General features: G+C 45.4%; 1 long non-coding RNA gene across 1 annotated transcript in view; it reads left to right on the top strand.

Moving 5' to 3' along the window:
• The first annotated feature begins 266 nt into the window (after positions 1-266).
• The window catches only part of LOC141165003 (uncharacterized), a 38,836-nt gene continuing 23,719 nt past the window's right edge, over positions 267-15,383 (top strand). The window contains exons 1-2 of the long non-coding RNA XR_012251025.1: positions 267-390; positions 10,981-11,115. This is a non-coding gene — a long non-coding RNA (uncharacterized lncRNA). The remainder of the gene's footprint in view (positions 391-10,980; positions 11,116-15,383) is intronic.

Below are 15,383 nucleotides of genomic sequence, written 5' to 3'. Positions count from 1 at the left end.
TCTACAGACTGCCGGGGGTGCCGCCGCAAAAATGCTCGAGTCTCCCATAGACTAACATTGGGCTCGTTGCTCGGGTCGAGCACCCGAGTATCACCGGTGAGCTCGGCCCGAGCTTTGAGCACCCGAGCATTTTAGTGCTCGCTCAACACTAATCAGGACCACCCACTGGACATCTGTGCCCAGAATGAGCAAGGATTTGGATGCATAAAATGCAAGTTATACATTAACTGTTTGGGGACTTTCCCAGTGATAAGAGCAGAGAAATTGCACTGGGTGAAAAATTACTTAACAACCTAATTCTGCTTCTTTCGGGAAGTTACTTTAGGCTCAGAGTCACGCTATGCTGAGCTCACTCATGCAAGAGGATTTCCTTCTCTGTTTTTTACACAGGTAATGCATATGATGGGAATAGTATATGATAGAAATAGTGTGGTTATTAGCAAAAACCTGCTTTAGGCCTCATTCAGACATCCATGAATCTCATATGTGCGCTATCCCTGATTTTTATGGATGTACACATAACTAATAAAGGTCTATGGTGCTATTCACATGTCAACATTTTTTTGCAGGGATACATGTCTGATCAGAGACTAAGAACAAAATCACCTATACGAGTCTATGAGTCTATGGTACCATGAAAGTCACGGGCAGCAAACACAGTGGATAGGAGAAGCTTTGCAACATATATATACAAGTGCTTCTCGCTAAATTAGAATATCAGCAAAAAGTTAATTTATTTCAGTTCTTCAATACAAAAAGTCATACAATACAAGTCATACAATACAAGTCATACAATACAAAAATATTATACAGTCATTACAAACAGAGTGATCTATTTCAAGTGTTTATTTCTGCTTATGTTGATGATTATGGCTTACAGCCAATGAATACACAAAAGTCATTATCTCAGTAAATTAAAATACTTTATAACAACAGCTTGAAAAATGTTTTTAAAACCCGAAATGTTGGCCTACTGAAATATATGTTCAGTAAATGCACTCAAGACTTGGTCGGGGCTCCTTTTGCATCAATTACTGCATCAATGCGGCGTGGCAATGCTGAGGTGTTGTGGAAGCCCAGGTTGCTTTAATAGCAGCCTTCAGCTCGTCTGCATTGTTGGGTCTGGTGTCTCTCATCTTCCTCTTGACAATACCCCATAGATTCTTTATGGGTTAAGGTCAGGCGAGTTTACTGGCCAATGAATCACAGTGATAATGTTGTTTTTAAACCAGGTATTGGTACTTTTGGCAGTGTGGACAGGTGCCAAGTCCTGCTGGAGAATGAAATTTCCATCTCCAAAAAGCTTGTCAGCAGAGTGAAGCATGAGGTGCCCTAAAATTTCCCAGTAGACGGCTGCGCTGACTTTGGTCTTGATAAAACATAGTGGACCTACACCAGCAGATGACATGGTTCCCCAAACCATCACTGAAATGCAAAATTTATTTTCATCTGAAAACAACACATTGGACCACCGAGCAACAGTCAAGGTCTTTTTCTCCTTGGCCCAGATAAGACGCTACTGGCGTTGTCTATTGGTCATGAGTGGCTTGATACAAGGAATGCGACACTTGTAGCCCATGTCCTGGATATGACTGTGTGTGGTGGCTCTTGAAGCAATGACTCCAGCAGCAGTCCACTCCTTGTGAATCTCCCAAATTTTCTTAACAATCCTTTCAAGGCCACGGTTATCTTGGTTGCTTGTGCTCCTCTTTCCACCACACTTTTTCCTTCCACTCAACTTTCCATTAATATGCTTGGATACAGCACTCTGTGAACAGCCAGCTTCTTTAGCAATGACCTTTTGTGGCTTACCCTCCTTGTGGAGTGTGTCAATGACTGCCTTCTGGACTTCTGTCAAATCAGCAGTCTTCCCCATGTTTGTGGAGCCTACTGAAACAGACTAAGGGACCTTTTTTAAACGCTTAGGAAGCCTTTGCATGTGTTTTTTGTTAATTATTCTAATTTACTGAGATAATGACTTTTTGTTTTCATTAGCTGTAAGCCATAATCATCAACATTAACAGAAATAAACACTTGAAATAGATCACTCTGTTTGTAAAAGAGGGGGCTGGAAACAGCAGAGCTAGGGGGAAGCCACCCATGACCAGGGTTGGCCTGGAGGTTTCATTCCCCTCCCAGGTCTGGTAATTTGAATAGAGCAGGTTGGGGATTGGGTAATGGGAAGCTGGGGGGCGGGTAGTGGAAAAGGGGGTATATATAAGGAAAAGTGCGGGAAAACCGCCATTCCCTTAGGAACAACTGAGAGAGTTACCTGTAATGGCGTCCATTCAATCCCTGGTGGGCCAGCTTCAAGTTGCAGCACGATCACGGAGAGAGGGATGGCTGGAGGCCCAGCTATCTGCCTTGCTGGGAACAGCCGCAGTTGCAGAAGCGCAGTCTGGAGCAGTAAGAAGGAGCAGGAGGAGGAGGCCACGGCCCCCGGAGAGACTGTCACCCGAGGTACCCACGCGGAACAGGCGCAGGCTCCGGAGCCCCTACGGGGACCCTGCAGGGGGAGAGCAAGATAGAGTGGTTCCTGCCCGACGCTCTCGCCCCGGCAGGAATCCACCTAGCCGGCCTGTTGCCGCTGTTCAGCATGGAGTGCGGCCTCCACTGGAAGCGAGGGCCACACCGGATATACAGCCGACGGGACAAGCATCGCGGGACACGGGAGTTCGGGCCGTAGCTGGGGGGCGCATCCGTGGCGCGTCTGCCGGCAGCGGCAGGGCCCAGAAGGACTGGAGAAGAACAGGAACCATCGAGGGAACAGTGCGGAGGACGGCAGGCACCACTGGCGATGCTACTGTCGAGGTGCCTGCTGGGACAAACACGAGGAAGACGGGGAGGCAAGCATCCACGGGCAGGCAGCAGTCACGGGATCCACTGCTGCGTGGCTCAAGTGGACGACGCGGAAGGGAAGGAGCGGCGGGCAGCATCGAGCTGCCTGGCAGCGCCGGTTCGGAAAGCACGGACCAGGCCCGTGGGTCTGGGTCCGGGAGTCGGAGGAGGATCGGAGCGACATCCATGATTCCAAGGCGGGATGGTGGAAGACAGTCGCCGAGACGACAACAGCCAGCTGTATCCGTTCAGGTCCCCCCTGGTGACGAGGAGGCCAGGGGCGCGGGCCTGGAGGAGCGAATGGACACAGATGGATCCGACTACAGTAGCGACCGCGATGGAAGGAGTGAGCATCTGGATTCAGGATTTCCAGCTGGCGGGGACACAGCACCTGCGCAGCGGTGTGAGTATAATCATACAGTGTGTTTGGGGCCCGCGGGGGCGGTTTTGCTTGATGAAGGTAGTGATCGGGAGGTAGCATTGAGGGGGAGGGGTTTAGCCGGTCCGATGGGGCAGAGGTATCTCTAATTAGAGATATATTATATAGCATGTCACAGGTTTTGATGAGAATGGAGAGTGCGGCAGCGGGAGGGTCAAGAGGATCCCCCGTGGATGCCTGGTTACCAGGGCAAGGGTTGTCGCCGCAACCTACTGGGGTAGAGGTAGGATCAGCGGCGGGCGTCGAGGGAGTAGCGACTGGGGTTTCAGTCTCAGTACAGACGGAAAAGGACAAGAGTGATACGGTGAAGCTTGATGACAGGGCAAAAGGGGAGGTTTATGTGTGCTTCGAGGGGCCGCTGGGGGCACACTTAAAGAAAGAAGAGAAGGAGAAAATTTGGCGTGATGAATACGTGGAAATTTTCTCCCTTCTTCCCCTGGAGAAGTTTAATTTAGACAAGGGGAAGAAGGATGATAGCAAGAAGGAAGAGGAGGAGAAGCGGAGGTGGCGCTTGATTCCTCAGACTTTTGCGAATTGGCTTCAAGCTTTTGCTATATTGGCCGGGGTCATTGGGGAGAAGTTTCCTGAGAATTGCTCGGGTTTATTCTGCTATTTAGATGCGATCGGGGAAGCGCATCGTACTTACGGGGGACAAACATGGCTGAGGTATGATGAGCAATTCAGACAGAGGAAGGCGGTACGGCCGGAAATCAAGTGGGACCAAAAAGATATTGGGCTTTGGTTAAAAGTAATGGCTCCCGCTAGATACGGGCAGTCCTTTCAAGGGAGTGAGGGGAGCGGGAGTTACTCATCAGGAACGGGCGAAGGCAGCCAGGGAGCACAGGAAGGAAAAGATAAGTCAGGAACATGCTGGCAGTTTAATGACGGCCAGTGTAAATTTGGGAATGGCTGTAAGTTCAAGCACGTTTGCTCCCATTGTAATGGGAGCTCCCACGGGGCGGCAAAATGTTTCAAGAAAGGAAAGGGACGAACGTCGGCGGGTTCTGGTCAAGGGGGCGACTCCGGTGAATCTTCCAAGGATGGCCCCCTTTCTAAATAGATACCCTGATCAAGTGAAGGCCAGAATTATTAGTGATGGGTTTTTAGAAGGTTTCAGGATCCCGCCTCCTGAGCATACGGTCCCCTTTTCGGTTAAGAATCTTAGGTCTGCTTTGTTGCATCAAAAAGGTTGTTAGTGTTAAGTTGGCTAAAGAAGTCGAGTTGGGCCATATGGCGGGGCCTTTTGATAGTTTACCAGTGGAAGGCGTGATCATTTCTCTGTTGGGGGTTGTGCCTAAGAAGGAGCTGAATAAATTTCGTCTGATCCAGCATCTGTCGTACCCAAAAGGTTGTTCGGTCAACGATGGTATAGCCCCAGAATTATGTTCTGTGGAATATACTTCATTTGATGCGGCTGTGGCTTGGGTTCGCAGGTACGGGCATGGGTCACTGTTGGCAAAAACGGACATTGAGTCAGCTTTTCGGCTCCTTCCGGTTCACCCGGACAGCATTCCAATGTTGGGTTGTTTTTGGAACAATGGTTACTATTTGGATAGGTGCTTGCCCATGGGCTGTTCTATTTCATGTTCATTATTTGAAACGTTCAGTACTTTTCTCGAATGGGCTGTCAGGGATGTTGCAGGTGTCCAGTCTGTTATCCACTACCTGGATGATTTTTTGTTCATAGGCCCACCTGATTCGTTGGTTTGTAATAATTTGTTAGCAGCCATGGTGTGTGTTGCGGAACTTTTCGGGGTTCCTTTGGCAAAAGAAAAGACCGAAGGTCCTTGTATGGTATTGAGTTTTTTAGGCATTCTGATTGATTCGGAACATATGGAGTGTCGACTGCCCAAGGAAAAGTTGCTGTTACTTAGACAGGAGGTTGTGAGAATGGTAAAATTGCGTAAGATGACTTTGAAAGAGCTTCAATCACTGCTGGGGAGACTGAACTTTGCCTGTAGGATCATGCCTATGGGTAGAATATTTTGTCGTAGGTTGTCAAGGGCAACGGCGGGAGTGCGGGCATCGCATCACTTTATTCGTTTGAATAGAGAGCATAGAGAGGACTTGTTGGTGTGGAAGCGTTTTTTGGACACGTACAATGGCAGGTCGTTGATTCAGCAGGATTTCCTGAACAGCTTTGATTGCGAGATCTATACCGACGCGGCAGGCGGAGCAGGATATGGAGTTTTTTGTAAGGGAAAGTGGAGCGTAGGCAAATGGCCCAATTCCTGGAAAGAGAGGGGTTTCACAAAAAATCTGGTTCTTTTGGAACTGTTCCCAATTGTAGTCGCGGTCTGGATTTGGGGCGAGTCTTTTTCGAATCGGAGAGTCAGGTTCCATTGCGACAATATGGGCGTGGTGGAAGTGATTAATAGCCTATCGGCCTCGTCCCCTCCAGTCATTAAGTTGGTCAGGGAACTGGTGCTCCGCTGCTTGGAGCTTAATGCATGGATTTCGGCTGTACATGTGCCAGGTGTCAAAAACACTATAGCGGATGCTTTGTCTCGTTTCCAGTGGGAGCGTTTCCGTTCATTGGCACCAGAGGCAGAAGTCGCAGGAGTGGAATGCCCTTCGCGGTTGTGGCAGCTGGTTTCGGACGAGCCGGAAGATTGATCCAAGAGTCTGTGGCGAGTTCAACCTGGGCTGCTTATGAGGCATCGTGGAACATATGGCAAAGTTGGGTGTCACAGTGGGGGGCACTAGAGAGTGACAGGGACAGGACGTTGGCGATATTGTTTTTTGTTGGTAAAGCAGCGGACTCAGGGTGGTCGACATCCAGAGTGAGTAAATTTATAGCTGGGCTTGCTTTTGGTTTTAAGTTACAGGGTTTGACGGACGTTACTAAATCCTTTTTGGTCAAGCAGGCTCTCAGAGGTTTTCAAAAAGGAAACAAGAGTTTGGATAAGCGTAGGCCAGTCACGTTTAGCATGTTGGAAAGGTTAGGTCTGGTTTTGGAAACCATTTGTTGTTCTAATTTTGAGGCGGCATTGTTTAAGTTGGCATTTGCTTTAGCTGTTTTCGGGGCTATGAGAGTGGGTGAGTTGGTAGCCCCTAGTAAGAATAGAGAGGGAGGTCTATTAGCCGAAGACATGAGCTGCTGGGCCTGGGGGATCGATTTTTGGATTAGACGGTCTAAAACGGATCAGTTTGGAAAAGGGAAGCGTGTTGTGTTAGGTAGAGTGGAGGGGGCTCTGATGTGCCCTAGAAGGTGCTTAGAGGCCTACTGGCAATTGTGGTCAAATAAATCGGGCCCACTATTACGGCATCGTGACGGGTCATTTCTTTCCCGTTTTCAGTTTATAGCGGTCTTAAAAAAGGGGGTGCAGGAGTTGGGTCTCAGTCCTGAGATTTACGGATCGCATTCCTTTAGGATTGGTGCAGCGTCGGAGGCTAATAGACGCGGTTTAGGGGCTGAGACGATAAAACGGATCGGAAGATGGAGTTCGGACCATTATTTGTCAGTTCGCAGTTAATTGCCGCAAAAAACTTTGTTAGATGTGGAATAGTTGCTAACCTGCTTGTTTATTATTATTCTTTTAGGTGACGTTCCCTCGTTAGTCTGGATCATTGGACACTCATATGTGCATTGGGGGGCGCTGCGCGCCGACGTAAGGAGGTATGGTAGGCAGTTGGGTTTTTCAAGGGCACAAGCGGTCATAAGGTGGCTCGGTTTTAGGGGCATGGTATGGGGGCGCTTTTTGTCGGAGTTTCATAAAGCGGCTAGGTTAGATCGAACACCGGATATTTTAGTGGTGCATTTGGGAGGAAATGATTTGGGGGCACGGCCAGTGAGGGAGTTGATTAGGGATATTCGTTTTGATTTATTGAGATTGTGGACCTCGTTTCCGGGGATTTTGACGGTCTGGTCAGATATAGTGCCCAGGAAAAAATGGCGGGCGGTTCGATCGGAAAAAGGCACGAATAAAATTGAATAGGGTAGTGTCTGGCTTTGTGGCAAGGAATGGGGGCATAAGTATTAGGCATTTGGAGTTGGAAGCAGGGGTTGGAAATTTGTGGCGGAAGGACGGGGTGCATCTCAATGATATAGGTATGGATATTTGGGCCCTTTCAATACAGGAAGGAATTGAAAGGGCGTTGGTGGCTTTGGGGCACTCACGAGCCTAAGGTTTCAGGGCTGTTCGTGGTGGCGGGGGGGGTGGGGTTCTTGGAGTTGGTTTAAATTGAGTGGGGGGTGATCTGGCAGTCGGTTATGGGCTCTGGACGGGGTTTTACCTCGGGAGCAATTTGTTGGTTGGTCTTCCACGGAATGTGGAAGTTTTGGTGCCCTCGAACTGGTGCTGAACGGCTGAGGGTAAAATGGCGGTTTAATTTTGAGTTATTTAAAGCCAGATCTATTAGCTCCAAGAACCCTCCCTCCATTTATTCATATTTATATATATATATTTATGTTATTGTTATTTGTTGTTTGTTAATAAACGGCCGCTGTGGCCAAAATATTTCCAACAGATAACTTGTTGTGGAGTTTTTATTTCAGGGAAGGGATCAGAGGGATCTCTGGTTACGTTGGATTGAGAGAAAAGGTATCAGTTAAGAAACCATATTGGCCGTAACAGGTCATGACTCTATATAATATATGAGTTTCACTTTTTGAACTGAAGAGCTGAAATAAGTTAACTTTTTGATGATATTCTAATTTAGTGAGAAGCACTTGTGTGTACTGTATCAGCAGGCATGAAAATCACTTGGAGTAAAAACTGACACACTGACCAAACACTCATGAAAATCTAATCTGGCACACTGAGACTAGCTTCACAAGAGCATATAAAAAAATTGTCCAATTTTCATAAAGAAAAAAAAAAAATTTTTCATCTGTATTGTCATTCTTATCTCATCCACATGCAATCTGTCTGTCCGTTTTTGGACCTCAGCAGTTATTAAAATTACACGACCAAATACAGTTTCCTGTGTTAATAATGGCAATGTTTCTGTAAAGATCAGATGCAATGCTGATTATTTTTATGGGGTTGTGTTTTTTTTTGTTTTTTTTTGCACACCCTTAAACTTGAAAAGTCTCATCCGAAATATGGACGAAACTAGTGTATGCTGCAATTTTTTTTTACACAGACATTTGGTCTATGTGCAAAACCTGTCATCTGAACAGTCCAAATGAATACAACTGGTTCTAGTGCTGTCCGAGTGAGGTCGTTTTTTTCATGGACATCACTCCAAAAATACAGTCGCGTGAAAATCAGTTCGTATTTTTCAAATAAACTGATGTCTGAATGAGGCCTAAATAAGCAACAGCTAACCACCAATCTATGGCACTCCTAGGTATCCAGCAAGCTATAACATGGGGAGTACTTCCTTGGGGTAATCTCTGGTTCACATATCACTTCCATATTGATGCCACTGGAGTGAACAAGTAGGAGCTGGGCAGTGAGGCTAACCGCCAGACATGAAGTATGGGAGCAATGTCACCCATGGAGTATGGGTGACAATAAAAGCAGCCCAATTACAGCTTCCAATACCATGAAGCTAATTGTGCTCCTCCTTCCAATAATCCTTAGAAATGTTCCCCCATTTTTCACAATAAACTAAAAGCCACACATAGTTTACCCACAGTATTAAAGGGTAGCCTGTATTCTGCAAACCACTGCTGTAAATTAGGGAGGGAGATTTACAGTTCTAAGCAGTTTGTGGTTCACTTGATTTCATTCTTGTTGGATAAGCACTTTCCTCTTGTGGCAGCTTTCTGCAGAGGTGTGAAGGAGGCTATGATTATTTAAGTATACAGTCACCTCATATATGTATATTACTCATCTCCGTAACGCAAGGTCATATTAAACAAAAGCAGCAGTTTCAACGCCACACCCTATTTACAATGGATTACTGCCCTGTCATTTTAGCAACAATACTACAGATAATGAGTCCCAGACATTAACACAAGTGTATAGCATTAGCTGGAAAATAGGTTGAATATAGACAATAGAGATTTTAAGTGAAGGATATTTATGAGTGTGTATCAGATTAGCATCTGTGGCAATTATCATTTTGGCACTAGGAGCTCAAGATCATGATGATCATGACTTTCTGGTGAGCTTATGCTGATGCGCAGAAGCCAATCTGCAGAAGCCAATCTGCAGAAGCAGAGCTGCATGTATAGAATAGGAGAGGGACAGAGCAGCAGCCTAAAGCCCACCCCAGTACACATTAGACTAATGTCAGCTGAACTCCCCGTTATCGATGGGTTTGGTTGACACTTTAATGTGTATGGGAGCTCCAGACATTTTATTGTTAGGTAAAATTTCAATCATCCATGTCCGATTTCAGACTGCCAATTGTGTTATCTCCCAGAGATAAGCCACCGCCAGAAATACAGTATCTGTCAACAGCTCTCTCATAGCGAACACAGGAGTGCTCGACCGAATGAGGGCACCTGTCTATGGGAGAGCCAGACGAGGTGGCTGTGGCGAAAGATAGGCCAAAACATTGTTCGACCAACAGCCATCTAATGTGTATGGTAGGCTAAAGACTTTGGTTGCTATTAGCTAACTTTCATTCTACCTCAGAGACTCTCTTAAAAACAATATAACCTAGCTGCATTTTCTAACCTATGTACTAATAGAGTAACCCCGTGGCCATCATTAAAGAAAATAATTAGTAGGACATCAATACACTCACTCAGATTTAATGAGAAGCAAAAATCACAAGAAGACCTTCAGTTCCTAGTGTGGCCCTTTGTCTGTTACAGACAATATATTCATTACCTTATGGAGCTACATAATCCATCAACATATTAATGAGGCTTCAACTCTACTCTTAGTAGATCCACAAATATACCATAATTGATTATATTTTCTAATACAGCTTCTACAACACTGAACTGTAGAGTCATAGGGAGAAAGATAGAGGTACTAAAACACCCCAATGCACCTACTGTACGTTTACTTAGGAAAAAGAGTGCTAGGGTGAAGTATGGTCAAGCAATTCCAAATTGTATACTAGTGGTAAGACCACCAATACCTAAAGGAGTTTTCTGGGACTTTGTTTATTTTTTTGCTATAGGGCTAAGAACTTACTACCAGGTAGTTACTAACTACCTCCCTGTTCTGCCCTGCGACGATTCTGCGGATTCCAGTGTCTTGACAGCAGTTTCTTCTTTTTGTTCTGCTCTGTTGACTGGGCATCTCTGGTGATGTCATGTTCATTGACAGCTGGCTCCCCGCTGCCTAACTGCAGGGAGCCGAATGTCATGTGAAATTAGACTCCTTTGACAGAGCAGGCCGGAAGAGGAAGAGGTGCTCTGTTGACGAGCGGTCAAATGAAGCAGCGTAATCGCCGGCAGTATCGGTCTGTGATCACTCTGAGCCGGCAAAGATTTGTGCTGGGCAGAACAGGCAACTACCTGCCTGTCAGATCTAAGCCCAATAGCAAAAATAAGCAAAGTTCTGGATAACCCCTTTAAAAGTTTTCTTCCCTACTATTATTAAGGGTGGGGTATAGCAGCAAGTCAAGAACCAATGTTGTTAGGGCACAGCTCATTTCAGAATAATGGTCAGATGATTTGATTTGTTGCTTCCAGATTCATTTTGTCATTGTCATATTCCTGCCTAACATAATAATAATTAATGTCTGTAGCCGATATAATAGTATTCTCTCTTTTTTATACATAGTGTAGAGACATCTAAATGTGAGCACAAACAGCAGATTAAGGTGATTCTTTTTTTTTTTTTTTAAAGCACTCCATAAACATACTGAACATATAGAACATGGATTACCAAAACATATGCATGTTCATACAAGTGGAAGGAGTGAGAATTTGTCTAAGGATGATCTCAGGAGAAATAACAGTGATAAGCCTGAGACTTATTAAGGTAACAATAACTTATTAAGGTATCAATAAATTAGTATTAGCATTTCACTTTTTAGAGGCTCTAAATAGACAAAAAGGTGCAAACATTTCGACATTAAACTTTTTTAACAATTAATACAATTCTGAAAAGGAGGTTCTTATCTTAAAAGGTGTTCTCCAGAAATAGATAAAACAATAACTAAGGGAAACATAATTATAAATAAATTCCTTAATATCTTTAATTAGCAAATCATGATTGTTTTTTTTTAGGGAGGTAATTGTTGTGACCTAGAGATAACCTATACCCTTGCTGGTGAACCTATGGCACGCATGCCAGAGTAGGCACACAGAGCTGTCCCTAAGGGCACACGCACCATAGCCGCAGCACTAGCGCTCCTGGACCTGGACCGGGCCGGCGACTGAGTACTTGGAGCCCGCCGACACCAGCCCCTACTTCAGCTAGATGTGCGTTCTCTGATACACATCTAGCTGAAGTGTATTGCAGCGCACGAACTTGCCAAACCCGTGCCCTGCAATACATGCTGCTGGCCGATCAGAGGCCGGCAGCTGACGCCAGCGTACACGCGAATGGCAGTGACGTCATGCGCCCCCGTCGCTAGGACACTGAAATCAGCTGCCGGCTACAGGAGAGGATGCGGCGCAGGAGAGGAAGGAAGGTGAGTAGGAGTGTTTATTATGGGTTTTTTTGTTTTGTTTTTTATATGCGATGAACAGTAACAGCTGCAGCAACGGGGGTGTGTGGAGGCAGCATATATACATGGATGGGGGGTGTAGTGTGGAGGCAGCATATATACATGGATGGGGGGTGTAGTGTGGAGGTAGCATATATACATGGATGGGGGGTGTAGTGTGGAGGCAGCATATATACATGGATGGGGAGTGTAGTGTGGAGGTAGCATATATACATGGATGGGGGGTGTAGTGTGGAGGCAGCATATATACATGGATGGGGGGTGTGGAGGCAGCATATATACAAGGATTTGGGGTGTGTGGAGGCAGCATATATACATGGATGGGGGGTGTGGAGGCAGCATATATACATGGATGGGGGGTGTGGAGGCAGCATATATACAAGGATTTGGGGTGTGTGGAGGCGGCATATATACATGGATGGGGGGTGTGTGGAGGCAGCATATATACAGTACAGACCAAAAGTTTGGACACACCTTCTCATTTAAAGATTTTTCTGTATTTTCATGACTATGAAAATTGTACATTCAAACTGAAGGCATCAAAACTATGAATTAACATATGTGGAATTATATACTTAACAAAAAAGTGTGAAACAACTGAAAATATGTCTTATATTCTAGGTTCTTCAAAGTAGCCACCTTTTGCTTTGATGACTGCTTTGCACACTCTTGGCATTCTCTTGATGAGCTTCAAGAGGTAGTCACCGGAAATGGTTTTCACTTCACAGGTGTGCCCTGTCAGGTTTAATAAGTGGGATTTCTTGCCTTATAAATGCGGTTGGGACCATCAGTTGTGTTGTGCAGAAGTCTGGTGGATACACAGCTGATAGTCCTACTGAATAGACTGTTAGAATTTGTATTATGGCAAGAAAAAAGCAGCTAAGTAAGAAAAACGAGTGGCCATCATTACTTTAAGAAATGGAGGTCAGTTAGTGTGAAAAATTGGGAAAACTTTGAAAGTGTTGACAAGTGCAGTTGCAAAAACCATCAAGCGCTACAAAGAAACTGGCTCACATGAGGACCGCCCAAGGAAAGGAAGACCAAGAGTCACCTCTGCTTCTGAGGATAAGTTTATCCGAGTCACCAGCCTCAGAAATCGCAGGTTAACAGCAGCTCAGATTAGAAACCAGGTCAATGCCACACAGAGTTCTAGCAGCAGACACATCTCTACAACAACTGTTAAGAGGAGAGTTTGTGCAGCAGGCCTTCATGGTAAAATAGCTGCTAGGAAACCACTGCTAAGGACAGGCAACAAGCAGAAGAGACTTGTTTGGGCAAAAGAACACAAGGAATGGACATTAGACCAGTGGAAATCTGTGCTTTAGTCTGATTAGTCCATATTTGAGATCTTTGGTTCCAACCACCGTGTCTTTGTGCGACACAGAAAAGGTGAACGGATGGACTCTACATGCCTGGTTCCCACCATGAAGCATGGAGGAGGAGGTGTGATGGTGTGGGGGTGCTTTGCTGGTGACACTATTGGGGATTTATTCAAAATTGAAGGCATACTGAACCAGTATGGCTACCACAGCATCCTGCAGCGACATGCTATTCCATCTTGTTTGCGTGTAGTTGGACCATCATTTATTTTTCAACAGGATAATGACCCCAAATACACCTCCAGGCTGTGTAAGGGCTATTTGACCAAGAAGGAGAGTGATGCAGTGCTATGCCAGATGACCTGGCCTCCACAGTCACCAGACCTGAACCCAATCGAGATGGTTTGGGGTGAGCTGGACCGAAGAGTGAAGGCAAAAGGGCCAACAAGTGCGAAACATCTCTGGGAACTCCTTCAAGATTGTTGGAAGACCATTTCTGGTGACTACCTCTTGAAGCTCATCAAGAGAATGCCAAGAGTGTGCAAATCAGTCATCAAAGCAAAAGGTGGCTACTTTGAAGAACCTAGAATATAAGACATATTTTCAGTTGTTTCACACTATTTTGTTAAGTATATAATTCCACATGTGTTAATTCATAGTTTTTATGCCTTCAGTGTGAATGTACAATTTTCATAGTCATGAAAATACAGAAAAATCTTTAAATGAGAAGGTGTGTCCTAACTTTTGGTCTGTACTGTACATGGGTTGGGGGCAGCATGGGGGAGGGCAGCATATATACATGGATGGGGGGAGCATATATACAAGGATTGGGGGAGGGCAGCATATATACAGGGATGAAGGTTGTGGGGGCAGCATATATGCAAGGATTGTGGGCAGCATATATACATGGATTGGTGAGGGGAGCATATATACATGGATTGGGGGAGGGGAGCATATATAAATGGATCTGGGAAGGGCAGCATATACAGTGGTGAAAAAAAGTATTTAGTCAGTCACCAATTGTGCAAGTTCTCCCACCCAAAAAGATGAGAGAGACCTGTAATTTACATCATATGTAGACCTCAACTATGAGAGACAAAATGAGAAAACAAATCCTGAAAATCACATTATCTGATTTGGAAAGAAATTTTGTTCAAATTTTGGTGGAAAATAAGTATTTGGTCAATTACAAAAGTTCATCTCAATACTTTGACCTCTGTCATTGCCAACAAAGGATATATAACAAACATTTTCTGTAAGTCTTCACGAGGTTGGCACACACTGTTGCTGGTACGTTGGCCCATTCCTCCATGCAGATTTCCTCTAGAGCAGTGATGTTTTGGGGCTGTCGCTGGGCAACACAGACTTTCAACTCCCTCCAAAGGTTTTCTATAGGGTTTAGATCTGGAGACTGGCTAGGCTACTACAAGACCTTGAAGTGCTTCTTACGAAGCCACTCCTTCATTGCCCTGTTGGTGTGCCTGGGATCATTGTCATGCTGAAAGACCCAGCCACGTTTCATCTTCAATGCCCTTGCTGATGGAAGGAGGTTTGCACTCAAAATCTTACGATACATGGCCCCATTCATTCCTTCATGTACACAGATCAGTCATCCTGGTCCCTTGGCAGAGAAATAGCCCCAAAGCATGATGTTTCCACCCCCATGATTCACGGTAGGTATGGTGTTCTTTGGATGCAACTCAGCATTCTTTCTCCGCCAAACACGACGAGTTGTGTTTCTACCAAACAGTTCTACTTTGGTTTCATCTGACCATATGACATTCTCCAAATACTCTTTTGGATCATCCAAATGCTCTCTAGCAAACTTCAGATGGGCCCGGACATGTAAGGCTTAAGCAGGGGGACACGTCTGGCACTGCAGGTTCTGAGTCCCTGGCGGCGTAGTGTATTAGTGATGGTAGCCTGTGTAACGTTGGTCTCTACTCTCTGCAGGTCATTCACTAGGTCCCCCCCATGTGGTTCTGGGATTTTTCCTCACCAATGTTGAGATCATTTTGACCCCACGGGGTGAGATCTTGTGTGAAGCCACAGATCGAGGGAGATTATCAGTGGTCTTGTGTGTCTTTCATTTTCTTATTATTGCTCCCACAGTTGATTTCTTCACACCAAGCGGCTTGCCTATTGCAGATTCAGGCTTCCCAGTATGGTGCAGGGCTACAATTTTGTTTCTGGTGTCCTTCGACAGCTCTTTGGTCTTCACCATAGTGGAGTTTGGAGTGTGACTGTTTGAGGTTGTG

This window comes from Phyllobates terribilis, unplaced genomic scaffold, assembly GCF_046119375.1.
Source record: "Phyllobates terribilis strain yellow unplaced genomic scaffold, ASM4611937v1 Scaffold_11__3_contigs__length_659146591, whole genome shotgun sequence".
In the NCBI taxonomy this organism is placed as follows: domain Eukaryota; kingdom Metazoa; phylum Chordata; class Amphibia; order Anura; family Dendrobatidae; genus Phyllobates; species Phyllobates terribilis.
The sequence above is the reverse complement of the archived record's forward strand: the minus strand, read 5'-3'. Positions and strand labels throughout refer to the sequence as shown.